This window comes from Schistocerca americana, chromosome 4 (assembly GCF_021461395.2).
Source record: "Schistocerca americana isolate TAMUIC-IGC-003095 chromosome 4, iqSchAmer2.1, whole genome shotgun sequence".
Lineage (NCBI taxonomy): Eukaryota > Metazoa > Arthropoda > Insecta > Orthoptera > Acrididae > Schistocerca > Schistocerca americana.
In genome coordinates this window covers 816,913,388-816,932,505 of record NC_060122.1, presented here as the reverse complement: position 1 = coordinate 816,932,505, position 19,118 = coordinate 816,913,388, and the positions used below count along the sequence as shown (strand labels likewise).

At 39.0% G+C, this 19,118-nt stretch overlaps 1 protein-coding gene across 1 annotated transcript in view; it reads left to right on the top strand.

Annotated features, from left to right (window-relative positions):
- LOC124612363 (sideroflexin-2) overlaps positions 1 to 19,118 on the top strand; it is a 157,675-nt gene that overhangs the window by 94,958 nt on the left and 43,599 nt on the right. The window lies entirely within an intron of this gene.

Genomic DNA, 19,118 nt, shown 5'->3' with positions numbered 1-19,118 from the left:
TAATTTATGAATTTTAAATAATTAATATAATATCTATATATAATAGTTTTTGGATATTTCTGCAGAAAGAAAAGCCCTTTTCTTCTAGTGAGCTGTATATTGATGAAGTTCAAAAATGTATTTAAATCAAGTTCTCATACTTCTAAGTAGAAACTGTTAATGTGAATTTGGTTTTGTACTTATTTGTTCATAATTTTATATCATCACCCTTCTTCCTCATATTTTATCTATCACTTGAGTATTTTCTACATCTACATCTGCACCCCAGAAGACATGTTACAGAGTGGTAAAAAAATCGTTCAGATCCCACGATTGTTTCCCCATATTCCTGTTTCATACATTGAGCCTACATATGAGCTCGAGTTCACCATTTCAATCATTTCGCATCATATGTATGGGAGAAAGTGGCAAAAAGGGACAGTGAAATGAAAATGAGGCAGAACATGTAACAAGCTTAGCACAGATGTTGGTAATGTAGATAGGAGTTGTGTATAGAAGTGGCCTCTATTGGGAATCTGGAAGGAACAGTGCAGACTTTCACTTCTGTGCCATTTGTTTATTAGATATGCTTGATGTGAGGTCAACAAGCATCCAGTTTCACTATGGAGGCCAGGAAAGAGAAACAGCAAAGTATAGTTTGATTTTGTACTGCAGAAGGGTTGTTGGGAAGTGAAATATGTGCCCAAATGCCTGCTGTGTATGGTGAACACACATGTCACATGCACATGATGCTGTCATCAGAAATGACCAATGGCAGACAGTGGGAGACATTCAGACCATGTTGGGCATTATTCATGGTACCACCCATGTCGTCATGACAGAGCATCTGAAGGCCTGGAAAATCTGTGTGGAGTGGGTTTCCCACAGCCTGATGGAGGAGCAGGAGTTGAAGAGAATGTCTTCACAATTGCAGCACCTGGGATGGTATCACGATATTAAGGATATTATGCCCTGTCTTGTATTGTTGTGGGAGATCGAACATGGTGTCATAATTTTGAGCCTTAGGGAAAGCATCAGAGCCAACAGTGGAACCACACGGATTCACCCCAACCAAAAATATCCAAAGCCTTGCACACCAGCTCCAGTAAAGTCACAATGAGCTTTTTCTTTGACTGCAATAGCCCACTGCTCATTGACTTTTTGGAAAATGGCACCACAATTAATGCACAGCAGTACATGGACATTTTGCAAAAATTGATGTGTACCATCAAATTCAAAAGCCCAGGCATGTTGATGTACAGCATCATTCTGTTGTAGGGTAGTGCCTGCTCACATATTGCCAAAGTCATTTTGACTATGCCGGATAAGTTTCACTCGGAAGCCTTTACACCTCCTTCTTGCAGTCCTGGTCCCTTCCCATGCAATGTCCGTATTTTTAGGCCCCTCAAGAAAGATAGCCGTGTATGTCAATTTGATACGGATTAAGAAGCGCTTGCGTGGGTACAATCATGGTTCCTTGGGCAATCACAATCAATTTTCCATGAGGTACTGATTGTATTGTCTCACAGTGGGATAAATTTATAACAGCAGGGTTGTCACAAGTTGGAGAAATCAGGAAATTTCAAACGTGTCAGGGAAATCAGGGAAATTTGAAAAAACATTGGAAAAATTTCATTTTTGTCTCAGTAGATGAAATGGTTTGTTTACTGAGATGTTATGCATCATTGCAGGCTGGACACAGCTGAGTATGTACGCCGTTTCCCTACTCCTTCATTCTTACTGCTTCTCCCTTTCCTACCATTCCCCTCAGCTTGCAGTCAGTGCTGCCACCACAGTTTTTCACTAGCCTAGCAGCTGTTTATGAAAGACAGGGAGGCGTAAGGAGTGGTTTGTTCAGATCTGATTCTCAGAGATTGTTGACGAAGTGGCCAGAGAGAGTGGTCATATGTGCATGAGTTGTGTCTGAGTGATTGTGTGAATGTGTGTATGCTCTCATTTCCTGACAAAGGCTATGGCCGAAAATTTAGTTGTGAGAGTGTGATTGTCCTGTCTGTAGCTATCATCTTTACAGTGAGTTGCTACCTATGCTCATTAGTATTGATTCTCAGAGTATTTGTGCAAGTTATCTGTTGCATGGATTGATCACCACAGTCTCATTCCATCAACATTGTGTCTGTGATACATGGATAGCTGGCGACACGAGTGGACTTTCACGACAGGCCAAAACCGCAGGCCATTTCTTCGGGTATCTCTAGCAGATCAGGCCTGCCGATCTGAAACCCCACGGTTCCCACTAATGTGCAAGCCCTGCCGATCGGATCTAGTCTCACCGAACTGCTTACAGGTTGGATCTGTTCTCGTGTGGCATAATGCGGTGGATTTTCGTGGTTTATTCGAGGACACAGGACTGTGGTGCTCCTCAGCAGACCAGAGGCCTTGGGTGAAGGACTTCAGGAATTGGAACTGTGTCACCACAAGTACAGTGTCCAGGGCGGCATTTTATAGACATTTTATTTACTCTGGTACATTTTTGCACTTCAGGAATAATTTAAATAGAAAGTATTAACAATAAGAAAAAAATAGTGGCAGTTGTCGGTGCTTTGTAGACTATGTACGTGTAAACTTCTCGAAAGAAAAATCGACAATCCCTGTAAAATAATAGACATAACAAAGTGACTGGTAACTGACAGTAATGAACATAATAGAACCAACATTTTATTGGTGGTCACCTATAGTGTTGCTTTGCACAACTCTTCCCGGCCTTACCTACTTCTCTCAAGAGGCCTACTTTTTTCTGGTGTTATTTCGGAAACCAGGTATTTTAAATCTGTCTTGCAACTCCAAAGAATTATGTATTTTTGTCACCAAACTTTTTTTGTTTTACCAAAATAAAATAACAACTGTGGTCTTGATGAAACACATTTACCGTTTGGCTTGCTTTCTCCATCTAAAAACAGTACATTACAAAAGGTGTTGATGTTAGTACTTAAGTTATTTGCTCATACGGGGGGAAAACACAGAAGTCCTTACATTTTTTTGTCAACTTATGTCTTGACTTACCCTTGAGATCCCAAAATTTGTCAGGGAAAAATGCTAAAACTTGTCTGGAAAACAGGGAAATATCAGGAAATTTCACCTGGGGAAACTGGAGGCAACACTGAACAATTATGGCGATTACTTTTGAAATTATAAACAGTTTATTTCCTTTTTTCCAGCTGCCTCATTTTCATTTGACTGTCGTTTATAATATGTTGTTTGCAGTATGTGTCCTCGATATTTTAACAGTAAATCTCTGAATTGTAAATGATCAATGAGTAGGCATATTTAAATTTGTAATGTGAATATAAAATGACTCATTCCACATCTTTACAATTTATCGTGCAAATGATCCCTGGAACATGAAACTAACTAACTGGAGTTCAAAGATTATCATCTGACATTGCTCTCTGTAAATGAACCCAGGAATAAAAATGTCCTGCTCTTCTTTTGATTTTGACCTTGTCTATCTTCTGTATAGATCCTATCATTTAAGCATCCCAGATTGAAAAACAGGTCAAAAGAGGGTTTTGCAGGATACCTCTTTTGTGAATTAAATAGATTTTCTTTTAATTTTCTTTTGTGAACAATTTACATTTCATTATTCTTCAGGTAAATATCATTCTGCCACATGCCCTTACTACAAGTAATTTCAAGTTGTTCTTTAAATTGCTCCACATGCATTTAACGATTTTTCTGTTTTCAGTGAACGATTGACAGTTGTCTTACTGAACCACAGTGAGTCTTTTTCAACTGTCAGCTCCTGCATCAAGGATCTATTTTCTGAGGTTCTTCCTGCATATTGTTCCAGTTTTCACACTGCAATTGTTGCCTATTACCAGTTAATGTATGTATTGAACAAAGTACAGTACAGTTACAATCAACTCCTTACAAAGTGGATACTTAACTTGTCCTCAGCAACTGAATAACAAGTTCAGCCAGCTCATACATGAAACACAGTACAAGTCCACTGACGAATTCATTGTAGTAGATCTGCCAGTAAAAGTAGTTGCACTGCACATACAATACTGCAAGTCAGTGCCACAGTGCTGCTTCTTGTGTTGCCTTCAGCCGTCCTAGTGGCAATCAGATTGGTCCATGTAACCACTGCCCTGGGAAAGTGGTTATGAGTGGCACCACTCAGGGAATAACACTTCAAATGCCCTCATTGCATATATGACTGGCTGCTGGCTGGTCATCACAGTGCAAATGACGTTTACAGCAGATGCATTGATGAGTAGTTCTCAAAAAGCATCTGTGTATGTGAGAAAAGTGAGTTTTCTGGTTGTCTTACTGTAAAAAATACTGTCTGTAAACAGTGCAAAGAGACGTCAAATCCTAGAGTTAGTCTTTTTTGGGAGAGGGTCTCCTTCTTCTTAAAAGAAATTAAAGTTGGATTTGCAGACTTTCTTCTCTGTGTAATAATTCTCATTCAATTCTGAGGAAACTAAGTGGCACACAAAATTCATTTTTTCTTATCATTTAGTTCCACTTTACAGCTTGATGATGAAGCATCTATTTTCTCAATATTTGTCATGTGATACTTGGAAATTAAGTAAAATTATTTCACAAATTTTGAAGCATTCGGTGAAAAATGTGGTCACTGGCTACTTTACATTCGGTTCTTTTTAGGTGATACATTGCTGTGCACTAAATGTAGCTAAAATATCAAAATTGTTTTTAAAGCAGGAACGTAAGCCGTATCTTACTACAATATCGAGAAAACAGAAATTGCACGATTTTATTGGAGGGCATGGTGCTAAGCGTACCTCACACAAGTAGCCTGTGGCTCAGTCTTCAACGTAGCATCAGTCAAGCATAGTTTGTGAAAGTAGACACACATTTTTCAAAATAAGTGATAATGTTGTATTTACTGCTGGAAGAAAGTGATTAAGCAGAAGAAATTCTGCTCCATCAGTTATAGAATGGAAAAGTTGGAACATACCATCTTTTAGACAAGTCTTGACAATGGATTCTTTGTGACGCTTATCAGTTATGATTTATTAAGTGACTAGAAAAAGTTCTGTGAGTTCTTCAAGTTGAATGTTTCGCAGTTTAACTATGTCCTAGATCTGGTGAAAGAATATCTCATGAAGGTTTCATCAAATACACATTAGTATATAGTGACACATGACAAAAATTAGCTGTTACACTAAGTTAAGTAAAGCCTAACTACTTTGAAGGCTATAGTGGATTATTTAACCTTTGTTCTGTTGTGGTATAATGAAAACCAGTAACGATGAACCAAAATTTGTTACCCTATCAGATTCTGAATAATCAGTTGTACTTAATTGCATAAAATCAACATTTTGTGGTTATAAATGCATGTCAGTATTAATAGTTGGGGATGCTGAACATACTGATTGTTCATTACAATTTTCCAGGTGGAAAACCAAATACAATGACATAATTTTGGCTTTTTGATTAAGTCTGGTCTCACATTTTTGACAGAGATTGCTATACTTATGAAAAATAAATCGACATTACCATTAGGCGTCTGTTTAAAATTCTTAATAATATTTTCTCTTTCAATGTGCCAAGTTTCACTTCATTTCTGCTGTTTTCTGGTAGATGGAAGGGAATCATCTGTATCTTCGTTCTCTGTCAAAGGGAGCTCCACTGTAGTGGTTTTATCATCATCATCATCTTCCTTCGTACTGACACCAGAATGCTGAATGTTCAGTATATGCCTGTGAACTCAATTTAAATTAACAATTCATTTGCTAATGAAGGTAACTGCAATTTCATGATAAAGAGTAAAACGAAAAAGGGTAGAAACAATGGTGAACTGTAATTTACTCTTTTTTTTGGTCCATTCTTTGGTGGCCATTGCTATCAAAGTTGCTTTTCCATTTTTTATTTATTTCTGATAGGTATCTTTAGTGTCCCCCCCCCCCCCCCCCCCATGAACCATAGACCTTGCCATTGGTGGGGAGGCTTGCGTGCCTCAATGATACAGATAGCCGCACCGTAGATGCAACCACAACGGAGGGATATCTGTTGAGAGGCCAGACAAATGTGTGGTTCCTGAAGAGGGGCAGCAGCCTTTTCAGTAGTTGCAGGGGAAACAGTCTGGATGATTGACTGATCTGGCCTTGTAACATTAACCAAAGCGGCCTTGCTGCGCTGGTACTGCGAACGGCTGAAAGCAAGGGGAAACTACAGCTGTAATTTTTCCCGAGGGCATGCAGCTATACTGTATGGTTAAATGATGATGGCGTCTTCTTGGGTAAAATATTCCGGAGGTAAAATAGTCCCCCATTCGGATCTCCGGGAGGGGACTACTCAAAAGGACGTCGTTATCAGGAGAAAGAAAACTGGCATTCTACGGATCGGAGCGTGGAATGTTAGATCCCTTAATCGGGCAGGTAGGTTAGAAAATTTAAAAAGGGAAATGGATAGGTTAAAATTAGATATAGTGGGAATTAGTGAAGTTCGGTGGCAGGAGGAACAAGACTTCTGGTCAGGTGAATACAGGGTTATAAATACAAAATCAAATAGGGCAATGCAGGAGTAGGTTTAATAATGAATAAAAAAATAGGAGTGCGGGTAAGCTACTACAAACAACATAGTGAACGTATTATAGTGGCCAAGATAGACACGAAGCCCATGCCTACCACAGTAGTGCAAGTTTATATGCCAACTAGCTCTGCAGATGATGAAGAAATTGAAGAAATGTATGATGAAATAAAAGAAATTATTCAGGTAGTGAAGGGAGACGAAAATTTAACAGTCATGGGTGACTGGAATTCGACAGTAGGAAAAGGGAGAGGTGAATATGGATTGGGGTTAAGAAATGAAAGAGGAAGCCGTCTGTTAGAATTTTGCACAGAGCATAATTTAATCATAGCTAACACTTGGTTCAAGAATCATAAAAGAAGGTTGTATACATGGAAGAAGCCTGGAGATACTGACAGGTTTCAAATACATTATATAATGGTAAGACAGAGATTTAGGAACCAGGTTTTAAATTGTAGGACATTTCCAGGGGCAGATGTGGACTCTGACCACAATCTATTGGTTATGAACTGTAGATTAAAACTGAAGAAATTGCAAAAAGGTGGGAATTTAAGGAGATGGGACCTGGATAAACTGACTAAACTAGAGGTTGTACAGAGTTTCAGGGAGAGCATAAGGGAACAATTGACAGGAATGGGGGAAAGAAATACAGTAGAAGACGAATGGGTAGCTCTGAGGGATGAAGTAGTGAAGGCAGCAGAGAATCGAGTAGGTTAAAAGACGAGGGCTAGTAGAAATCCTTGTGTAACAGAAGAAATATTGAATTTAATTGATGAAAGGAGAAAATATAAAAATGCAGTAAATGAAGCAGGCAAAAAGGAATACAAACATCTCAAAAATGAGATCGACAGGAAGTGCAAAATGGCTAAGCAGGCATGGCTAGAGGACAAATGTAAGGATGTAGAGGCTTATCTCACTAGGGGTAAGATAGATACAGCCTACAGGAAAATTAAAGAGACCTTTGGAGAAAAGAGAGCCACTTGCATGAATATCAAGAGCTCAGACGGAAACCCAGTTCTAAGCAAAGAGGGGAAAGCAGAAAGGTGGAAGGAGTATATAGAGGGTCTATACAGGGGCGATGTACTTGAGGACAATATTATGGAAATGGAAGAGGATGTAGATGAAAATGAAATGAGAGATACGATACTGCGTGAAGAGTTTGACAGAGCACTGAAAGACCTGAGTCAAAACAAGACCCCGGGAGTAGGCAACATTCCATTAGAACTACTGACGGCCTTGGGAGAGCCAGTCCTGACAAAACTCTACCATCTGGTGAGCAAGATGTACGAGACAGGCGAAATACCCTCAGACTTCAAGAAGAATATAATAATTCCAATCCCAAAGAAAGCAGGTGTTGACAGATGTGAAAATTACCGAACTATCAGTTTAATAAATCACAGCTGCAAAATACTAACACGAATTATTTACAGACGAATGGAAAAACTGGTAGAAGCTGACCTTGGGGAAGATCAGTTTGGATTCCGTAGAAATGATGGAACACGTGAGGCAGTACTGACTCTACGACTTATCTTACAAGAAGATTAAGGAAAGGCAAACCTACGTTTCTAGCATTTGTAGACTTAGAGAAAGCTTTTGACAATGTTGACTGGAATACTCTCTTTCAAATTCTAAAGGTGGCAGGGGTAAAATACAGGGAGCGAAAGGCTATTTACAATTTGTACAGAAACCAGATGGCAGTTATAAGAGTCGAGGGACATGAAAGGGAAGCAGTGGTTGGGAAGGGAGTAAGACAGGGTTGTAGCCTCTCCCCGATGTTATTCAATCTGTATATTGAGCAAGCAGTGAAGGAAACAATAGAAAAATTTGGATTAGGTATTAAAATCCATGGAGAAGAAATAAAAACTTTGAGGTTCGCCGATGACATTGTAATTCTGTCAGAGACAGCAAAGGACTTGGAAGAGCAATTGAACGGAATGGACAGTGTCTTGAAAGGAGGATATAAGATGAACATCAACAAAAGCAAAACGAGGATAATGGAATGTAGTCGAATTAAGTCGAGTGATACTGAGGGAATTAGATTAGGAAAGGAGACACTTAAAGTAATAAATGAGTTTTGCTATTTGGGGAGCAAAATAACTGATGATGGTTGAAGTAGAGAGGATATAAAATGTAGACTGGCAATGGCAAGGAAAGCGTTTCTGAAGAAGAGAAATTTGTTAACATCGAGTATGGATTTAAGTGTCAGGAAGTCGTTTCTGAAAGTATTTATATGGAGTGTAGCCATGTATGGAAGTGAAACATGGACAATAAATAGTTTGGACAAGAAGAGAATAGAAGCTTTCGAAATGTGGTGCTACAGAAGAATGTTGAAGATTAGGTGGGTAGATCACGTAACTAATGAGAAGGTATTGAATATGATTGGGGAGAAGAGAAGTTTGTGGCACAACTTGACTAGAAGAAGGGATCGGTTGGTAGGACATGTCTTGAGGCATCAAGGGATCACAAATTTAGCATTGGAGGGCAGTGTGGAGGGTAAAAATCATAGAGGGAGACCAAGAGATGAATACACTAAGCAGATTCAGAAGGATGTAGGTTGCAGTAGGTACTGGGAGATGAAGGAGCTTGCACAGGATAGATTAGCATGGAGAGCTGCATCAAACCAGTCTCAGGACTAAAGACCACAACAACAACATCGTTAATCTTCCTCCATTGTCTCTGACAGTATTCATCAACAAATTATTATTTGTGAATCATTGCATTCTGTTCTAAATTAGACAGTGGTAGTTATGTGTAACTTTCAATCCTGAGTACATCACTGTATTATTTTCTGAATTTTTTGGGAAGTTCTGACAGAATGTAAATACTTTAGGAATACAGGAGGCCATTCACTAAAAAGCAGAGGCTTTGATTCATTGACAGGCACACACGAAAAAGAAAGAAGACTTACTAGCTTTTGGGATAATCCTTTTTTGGGCTATAATACAAATACTATCCCTACCCCCCCCCCCCCCCCCCTCTCTCTCTCTCTCTCTCTCTCTCTCTCTCTCTCTCTCTCTCTCTCTAGCCAGTGCCAGGCATGTCATTGTGCATCTAGCCGTGTGCATCTAGCCGTGTGTGTGTGTGTGTGTGTGTGTGTGTGTGTGTGTGTGTGTGTTGCAGCTTGAAAAAGGATTATTCTAGTTTTCTTCATTTTTTGTGTGTGCCTGTCAACTACTTATTGTTTCTGATTTTCGGTGAGTGGTCTCCTTTACTCCTCAAGTATTTATTTTCTGAATTCTAGTTTCGTTTTGGTCGTAACAACAGAAGAATAATTTACATTGTTCACATTTAGAATATTGCACAGTTAATCTGGCAGAACAGTACAAAGCACACTGTCAGTACTTCAAAAGACATTAATGCCTCTGCTTCTACAACCACTTTTGTCTCATGATTTGAAGGTGATCCCTGAGAAATTTGAGTGTAATGGAATTTCCCAAATTGTGTTGTAGTTCTCGGTGGAAAGCATGTGCAAAGTCTTTTCCTTGCCCGCAGTCACTCCCAGTAATTACAAACATTTCTTCTCCTTTATGTTGATTGCTAGCATCGAAGCTAACTACAAGTTCATATTCATTCGTATTGGCTCCTGTGGGAGGGGAGGAGACAGTGGAATTTCTTACAAGATCAATACAGGGCAACATATCAGAAGTGGCACTGTGTTTCCACCTCCTTGCACACTGCCCCATTCTGATATCATTTTGTCATGCGTTCTTGTAGGTGATGAGGCATTTAAATTCAGTGCAGACATTGTGAAACCCTATTCTTGGCCAGCTGTGAGTATCAGCAGCAAGAAAGCAGTTTTCAATTACTGTCTCTGCTGAGCTCGTAGCGTGCCTCAAAATACATTTGTATTATTAAGTCAGGAATTTCACATTTTTATATGCTGATTGCTGTAAAGCCCGATGCAACATTGGGCTTCATCATTGTAACTTGTTTTCTGCACAATCTACATAAGGATATTCTTTCCTGAAGAACAGCAACAAGCCACGTTATGACATACAGGTAGATCAAACTGAGCCACAACCGTCTTAAAGTCTTTAACCACTTACTAGGGGTGGTGACGTCATCAGTATAAAAGGTCACCATGTATGAGATTAATAGGTGGAGAGCTTTGACAGCCATGCATGGGTGATAGCCTCCAAAATAATCAAGTTAGTAGTACCCCTTAGAATAACTGTTTCTGATTTTTTATAGTTTGATGTAATTGTAGTACACACTGTGAATAAATCGCACGAGTAGAGTCAGTACAGTCTTATTATTACTTGATCTCTGGACAGATTCTCCAATCTCCTTCCCATGCACTGTCTTTCACATTTTGTTTTTTATACACAGCACTGGCTACATCAAAAATACGTTTCATGAAAATGTGGAAATCATTTCCACTTGTTTTTTGTCTTCTAGAACTGTAAATGACACTTCTGTAGCAGACTGTTCGGTAACAGCAGAGTACTGTAAGCTGTGTCTATGGCTGGACTGACCTCCAAGTGGTGTAACCACAAAGCTGATGTGTCCCATCTGTCACCGTAGACGGGAAATGCTGCTAAGGAACTGCTCCCCGCAGTAGGCTGCATCAGCTGCTGCAGCCACCACCCGCACGATAGGAACTGCACCTTAACACTCAGCGACAAACTAGCATCAGAAACATTGGAGGTAAACTTGCTGTTGCCACCAATCTAGTAGCATGCATGACAATTTAGGTGTGGATAAGCTGTGTATGAAGTTTGTTTCGTACTCACTAACACATCAACAAAAGGAGTAGTATATACAGCCATTCCTGAACCTTTTTGAGACAAACAGTTTGGACATTGATTTTATTTTGAACATCTTTGTGGGGGATGAAACATGACCACAGGAGATTGAACATTATGTTTTGACATGACTCAACAGTGAAGCAACTATTTGCCAAATGGAGATGAAGTAACTCATCTGACAAAAATGAGGATATCAAAATCTAAGCCAAAGGCCATGTTCATGGTCTTTTTTTCTATTCTTGGAGAATTATTCGTTGCAGATTCATCCTCCCTGGCCAGACTGTGATATTGATATTCTATGTATGAATATTCAAATGCCTGCTCACAAGAATTCTGTGTTTTATCCTAAGTGTATGACTTCTATAACTGTTGTTTTCCACATGACAGTGCACTGGACCACAGTAGTGTTCTAATGCTACAGTTTTTGGTCAAAAGAGGGATAACATTTGTGAACATCCCCTGTAATTGCCAGATAAGGCCCCAGCAGACTTTGTGATCTTCCCCTAACTCAAATGTGCTGTGAAGGGGGAGCACTTTGAGGATCCTGGATTGATTCAATGGAGTGTGATTACAGTTATGAACAGCATTCCATCGAAAGCATGACAGGTTTCAGCTGAAGGCTCTCTATCATGTCCTGTTCTGACAATCTTCCTTCATCTGTTTGAAAGTTTGTCCTAATGTTGTCCAGCATTCTAGTTCTCTTCCTACCTCTTCCTCACATTCCTTCCTCTTGCCTTCTTGTAACTCTCTCTCTGCTTCTCTCTCTCTCTCTCTCTCTCTCTCTCTCTCTCTCTCTGCAGACAATTACTGTGTAGTATATGTCCCAGCCAGGATTTTTTTCTCTTTATGATCACTTCCAGTACCAGTAATATGATGTATATTAGTAACTAATACTGAGTGAGGTAGCACAGAGGTTAGCACACTGGACTCGCTTTTGGGAGGACAATAGTTCAAATCTGCATCCAGTCATTCTGATTTAGGTTGTTTTTTGTGATCTGCCTAAATTGGTTAAGGCAAATTCTGGGATGGTTCCTTGGAAAAGCATAGCCAATTTTCTATCCCATCCTTCCTTAACCCAAGCTTGTGCTCTGTCCCTAATGATATTGTCAATGGGGCATTAAGCACTAAACTTCCTTTGTCCCTTCCTTGAAAACTAATGAGGTAAAAAAATTTTTGACGTCACTTTGTAATTTATGAGGTAGTCATGGTTGGTAACAGCTTGGCTTGTGCCAGTGTCAGTGTTGCGACAGCAAGTGATAAAGACTCTTCAGGAGTCAGGACTCTTATGTACATTGTGGTTGCAGAATGTAGAGGCTGCAATTTTCCAGGGCTGGTGTCTTCAGATACTTTCTGTCCCAGTCCAAGGGACATGATATTTAAGTCCAGTCTGATCCACGGTATTAATCTGGGGGAAAATTTTGAAACACCGAACACGGAATGAAAGGTTCACTCTGGAAACAATCTCAGGCCGTGGCTAAGCAATTTCTTTGCAGTATCCTTTGTTATAGGTTTTCTAGTCCAGCATAAGTAAAGTCTGGATTTCAAAAGGAGAAAAAATCAACTTATATCAGAACAGCGCCACAATTTATGGGTGCAAAATACTGAATCCAGCGAAGAGGTTATGGTAGCCATGGATGGCTACTTCGCATATCTTACTGAATCACATTTCAAGGATGATATCTAAGGTCTGGAAAAATAGTGGACAAAGTTAGTTAACCTAAAATTGGGTGAACAGTGAAAAATCTGTGGATTATTAACCCAAGAAATAAAAGTCTTGTACAACCAGAAAAAGGAAGTTTCACCTTCCCTTGTCTGTACTGTTTTCTGTCCAACAACTGGATTGATACTAAGTCCAATATACACTGAAAACTATAATTGTACTAATGAAACCCATTAAGTTCTATCCATAATATGGTAATGGAAAATCTTTTTGAATATAAGTAATTTAATGAGCAAAAGGAACAACTCACCAAATATTAGAGGTCCTGAGGTGTAAAAAAGCATATAATCAAGACTGAGGACTTCTCAAGATTTCAAAAAATACTCTCTCTCTCACTCACACACACACACACACACACACACACACACACACACACACACACTCAAGTCCGCAGCTTGTGGTCTAGTGGGTAGTATTGCTGCCTCTGGATCATGGGGTCCTGGGTTCAATTCCCAGTCAGGTTGGGGATTTTTTTCTGCCCGGGGAATGGGTGTTTGTGTTGCCCTCATCATTTCATCCTCATCATTTGTGACAGTGGCTAGATTGAATTGTGAAAAACTTGGACTGTGTAAAAATTGGGACTGTGTACGGGCGCTGATGACCGCGCAATTGAGCCCCACAAACCAATCATCATCATCACCACCACACACACACACACACACACACACACACACACACACACACACACTGCAGCTGTACTCAGCACAGTCCATCACAAATTTTAATTTTCAGTGGGACCAGCATATTAGACTATAAAAACTGAAATCTGAACCTTGCATTCAAGTTCTCTGTGGTCTTACATAAATTAAATACAACACAAAATTTCAAAAAAATGGTTCAAATGGCTCTGAGCACTATGGGGCTTAATGTCTGAGGTCATCAATCCCCTAGAACTTAGAACTACTTAAACCTAACTAACCGAAGGACATCACACACATCCATGCCCGAGGCAGGATTTGAACCTGCGACTGTAGCGGTCGCGCGGTTCCAGACTGTAGTGCCTAGAACCACTCGGCTACCACGGCCGGCCATGAAATTTCAAGTATTTGTAGAACATTTAATGAGATTATGTTTTTGGGAGGCTGGTAGATTATCTAAATACCCTGTCGTTATCAGAAAATGGAAATAGGGCTCTGGTTCCAGTTTAACTGGAAGCTTCTTTTCACAAGAATCAGCATAATTCTCTTCCCTCTTCCTCTAGTAGCTATAGTGTAGAATATAGCCTTTTCCATATGGGACACCTATTGTTTTAAATGAGTGAAATAATGAAGTACATAACTTTTTTAAAAAAAAGTGTGCATTTCATAAATTAATGCACCAGATGTTCTGTGAGTTTTGGAATGAATCTGCTGCATCGTGGACTTTTTATAGCTACCTGAAATTAGCAGTTAACATTTTCATGTTTACTATATTTTGTAAATCAACAAGACAAGAACGACAGAAGGTCATTACTATTGTTGCTGAATGTTGATAGTTTCCTATCCATAACACATTTGCAGACTATAAGATGCTGTGGACTATAAGATGCACCTTAATTTTTAAGCAGTTAAAAAATGTTTTAACCCTTTTATTATTAGATTGCAAAGCCAGACTGAGAAAAAATTCGTATGTTATAAAACCAAACTGACCTATAAAACCTATAGGTAAAATAAGTACTATCAGCACAACATTAAAGGACAACAGTGTAGTGCATTTTTTCATGTCCATTTGTTTTTATAGTTACAGTTTCAGCACCTTTCATGGCAACAATTCTGTTATTTGACACGTGAAGTGTCTGTGGGGTTTCATCATTATTCGCCATTTGGCTTAGTTTCACACAGGTTTTCATTTGATGTTGAATAATAAAGTGATGTAAAGGAAATATTTTCTCTTCACACTCTTTTGGTGGCATTTTTTGTGATATTTTGGTTTTGGTTCACATGCTAAGTCCGTGACACTTCACAAACCTGTAGCACCCCCATCCTTGAAGTCTGTTAAGTTCCACTGTAGCGCATGCTTACGAGCCTGTATTTGAATCATTTTTGTCGCAGTTCCAGTGCCATTTTGATGGTGTCTTTGACTCCATTTCAATATGTTATCTTTTAGTCTTGACCATTTTGTATTCAGCCCTCTATTTGCCTATTTAGTCTTCCTCATTTTTTTCAGTTCTTCTTTACTAGACCATGTAACGTGAATGGTTTTTCAGTCTGTGGAGAGCTGGAATGCCACTCAGCTGCTCTTTTCCGTGTCCTTCTGTATATGTTATTACTTTCACTTTACATCATATGAATACCTTTTATTTTCTCCATTATGAAACTAACTACTAACAAAAATATTGTACTGGTACCGATAAAACAAATAACTTTAAATTCAAGTTTACTGGCACCATAGGCTGCAATGATTCATCATAAGATAGACACTGTTATGGGTTTGTGATGGTGTGGGAGGGAGACAGTGTTAGCAATCCTGTGAATCCCCACAACTCTTGTTCTTCGTTGGTGCACTGCTCCTGCTGACAGTGGAATCCAGTGTTGCCATATAGAGATAGGTTTCCCGCAGCATCAAATGTATGCCCATTTTTAAGACTGATGGGAATTTTAAGTCAAATAATGGGTATTTTTATATAATTCCAAGTATAAGACTCACCTGAATTTTGGAGGCAATTGTTTGAAAGAAAAAGTGCATCTTATAGTCTTATATATGGTAATTTACTGGGTGACAAATATTGAACTATATGAAGGGAAAAAAATGTAAATTAGTTACAAACTACAGCATGCACACACTTTATTCAACACATAAAGGTCACTATAGATATTCGGATTAAGATTATGATATGTTCCATATGCCTGCCATCATTAGTGATGATGTGGCACAGTTGAATAGTGAAATTCTGTATGACCCGCTGAAGGTCGGAACATTGATGCCGTCGATGACCTCCTGAATGGTCGTTTTTAGCTCAGCAATGGTTTTGGGTCTATTGCTGTATGCCTTGTCTTTAATATGGCCCCACAAAAAGGAGTCGCATGTGTTCAGCTCCAGAGAATATGGCGGCCAATCGAGGCCCATGCTAGAGGCCTCTGGGTACCCCAGAGCCAGAATGCAGCCCCCAAAGTGCTCCTCCAGGACATCAAACACCCTCCTGCTTCAATGGGGGTCAAGCTCCATTTTGCAGGAACCACATCTTGTCAAAATTATGGTCACTTTGGATAGTGAGGATGATATCATCTGCCAACACCTTCACCTATTCAGTAGTCACTGTACCATCGAGGAATAACGCACCAACTATTCCCTACCTGGACATTTCAAACCACATACTTACCCGTTGAGGATGAAGGAACTTCTCGATTCTGAAATGCGAAGTCCCAGTCCCCATATGTGCCAATTCTGCTTACTGATGAAACGATCCAAATGAAAGTGGGCTTCATCACTAAACATACAGCGCATACTAATTCCCATCATGTCCCGCAGCCAGCCATGCTGTTGGAATGTCCTAACACAAACTGTTCAGAAGTTATGACAATTTTATTTCGTATACTTCAATAATTGTCACCCTGTAAGTACTTGTATCCTGGCATATGCTAAATTAGGTTTTCTTTGGTTTCTTGTGTTCACTCTCATTTAAGTTAGTGTTATATAACTAGTTGTAAAGTGTTTTCTTGTTCTTTTTTAGCAAAAGATTCTTTGATGTTTGAATAGCCAATAGCTTGTCCATAGTTACCTCATAATTATTTTTTTTGCCTTTTGTCTTTCTTTATCCAGGATATGTGGTAACTTTTTCTTTCCTCCAGCACATATGCTTAAACCCATTTGTGTTTCTGATTCTTATCTTTATACTGATAACAGAAGTTTGAAATCCCTTGGCTTCTGTTTCAGCTACTGGTGAATGGACATTCATCTACCAATAATAAAACTGTTTTTATAACTTTGTTTTGCAGAACCTCTAATATGGCAGAATACAAAGAGTGCTATATTTTGCAAACTGTGGCATAATCTCAAATAAAAACAGTGATCCAGAAAGTGTAAAATTTGTTTCTTTAATTCAAGTCTTCGATCATAAAATTTGTCATCAGACACGGTTTTGGTCAGTGGTGACCATCTTAATATAATAAAGCCACAGTGGCATCAATGAGACATACAAACAAAATTAGTTAGGCATCATCAAATATAACTACCTAATAATGTGGTGCAAACTAGGCCACAGTGCCGGTAGAGACATCATGTGAGCGGCACCGCAGTTCACAACACACTGTGGAACTATAGTGCTGCCCATTCACATGATGCCTCTACTGGTACTGTGGCCTAGTATGCACCATTTTATTATTATTATTGTTGTTGTTGTTGTTGTTGTTGTTGTTGTCTTCAGTCCTGAGACTGGTTTGATGCAGCTCTCCACGCTACTCTATCCTGTGCAAGCTTCTTCATCTCCCAGTACTTACTGCAATCTACATCCTTCTGAATCTGCTTAGTGTATTCATCTCTTGGTCTCCCTCTATGATTTTTACCCTCCACGCTGCCCTCCAATGCTAAATTTGTGATCCCTTGATGCCTCAGAACATGTCCTACCAACCGGTCCCTTCTTCTCATCAAGTTGTGCCACAAACTCCTCTTCTCTCCAATTCTATTCAATACCTCCTCATTAGTTATGTGATCTACCCATCTAATCTTCAGCATTCTTCTGTAGCAACACATTTCAAAAGCTTCTATTCTCTTCTTGTCCAAACTATTTATTGTCCATGTTTCACTTCCATACATTGCTACACTCCATACAAATACTTTCAGAAACGACTTCCTGACACTTAAATCTATACTCGATGTTAACAAATTTCTATTCTTCAGAAACGCTTTCCTTGCCATTGCCAGTCTACATTTTATATCCTCTCTATTTCAACCATCATCAGTTATTTTGCTCCCCAAATAGCAAAACTCCTTTAGTACTTTAAGTGTCTCATTTCCTAATCTAATTCCTTCAGTATCACTCGACTTAATTCGACTACATTCCATTATCCTTGTTTTGCTTTTGTTGATGTTCATCTTATATCCTCCTTTCAAGACACTGTCCATTCCATTCAACTGCTCTTCCAATTCCTTTGCTGTCTCTGACAGAATTACAATGTCATCGGCGAACCTCGACGTTTTTATTTCGTCTCCATGGACTTTAATACCTACACCAAATTTTTCTTTTGTTTCCTTTACTGCTTGCTCAATATACAGATTAAATAACATCGGGGACAGGCTACAACCTTGTCTCACTCCCTTCCCAACCGCTGCTTCCCTTTCATGCCCCTCGACTCTTATAACTGCCATCTGGTTTCTGTACAAATTGTAAATAGCCTTTCGCTCCCAGTATTTTACCCATGCCACCTTTAGAATTTGAAAGAGAGTATTCCAGTCAACATTGTCAAAAGCTTTCTCTAAGTCAAAAAATGCTAGAAATGTAGGTTTGCCTTTCCTTAATCTATCTTCTAAGATAAGTCGTAGGGTCAGTATTGCCACATGTTTCCAACATTTCTACAGAATCCAAGCTGATCTTCCCTGAGGTCGGCTTCTACCAGTTTTTCCATTTGTCTGTAAAGAATTCGCGTTAGTATTTTGCAGCCGTCACTTATTAAACTGATAGTTCGGTAATTTTCACATATGTCAACACCTGCTTTCTTTGGGATTGGAATTATTACATTCTTCTTGAAGTCTGAGGGTATTTTAGATAGATAGATCTATTTGATGATGCCTAGCTAATTTTTTTTTTTGTATCTCATTGATACCACTCTGGCTTTATTATATTATGGTGCTCAACACTGGCCAAAATCGACAGTCTGATGACAATTTATGTGGCTTTACTGAAATAAAAAAAGAACTACATTAATGTTTGGAGCCTGGGATTTTGCCATGCCTTTGTGAATAGACACACTCATCTTTTTTATACTAGTTTTACACTAATATTAAGTTAACTCTTGTCTTACTCATTCTAAATGGTCATTTTGTGTTATAACAATTATTCAAATTTACCTAATTTGTGTGTATATATTTCATTTCTTCCAATTACCATCCTCTCTGCTTTGGTCATTTTCAGTTATTTTGCTGCCCAGCTAGCAAGCCACACCTATTCTTTTATGATCTCATTTCTGATTGAAATTTCCACAACACTGCCTGATTTAATTTAACTACATTCCATTATCCTT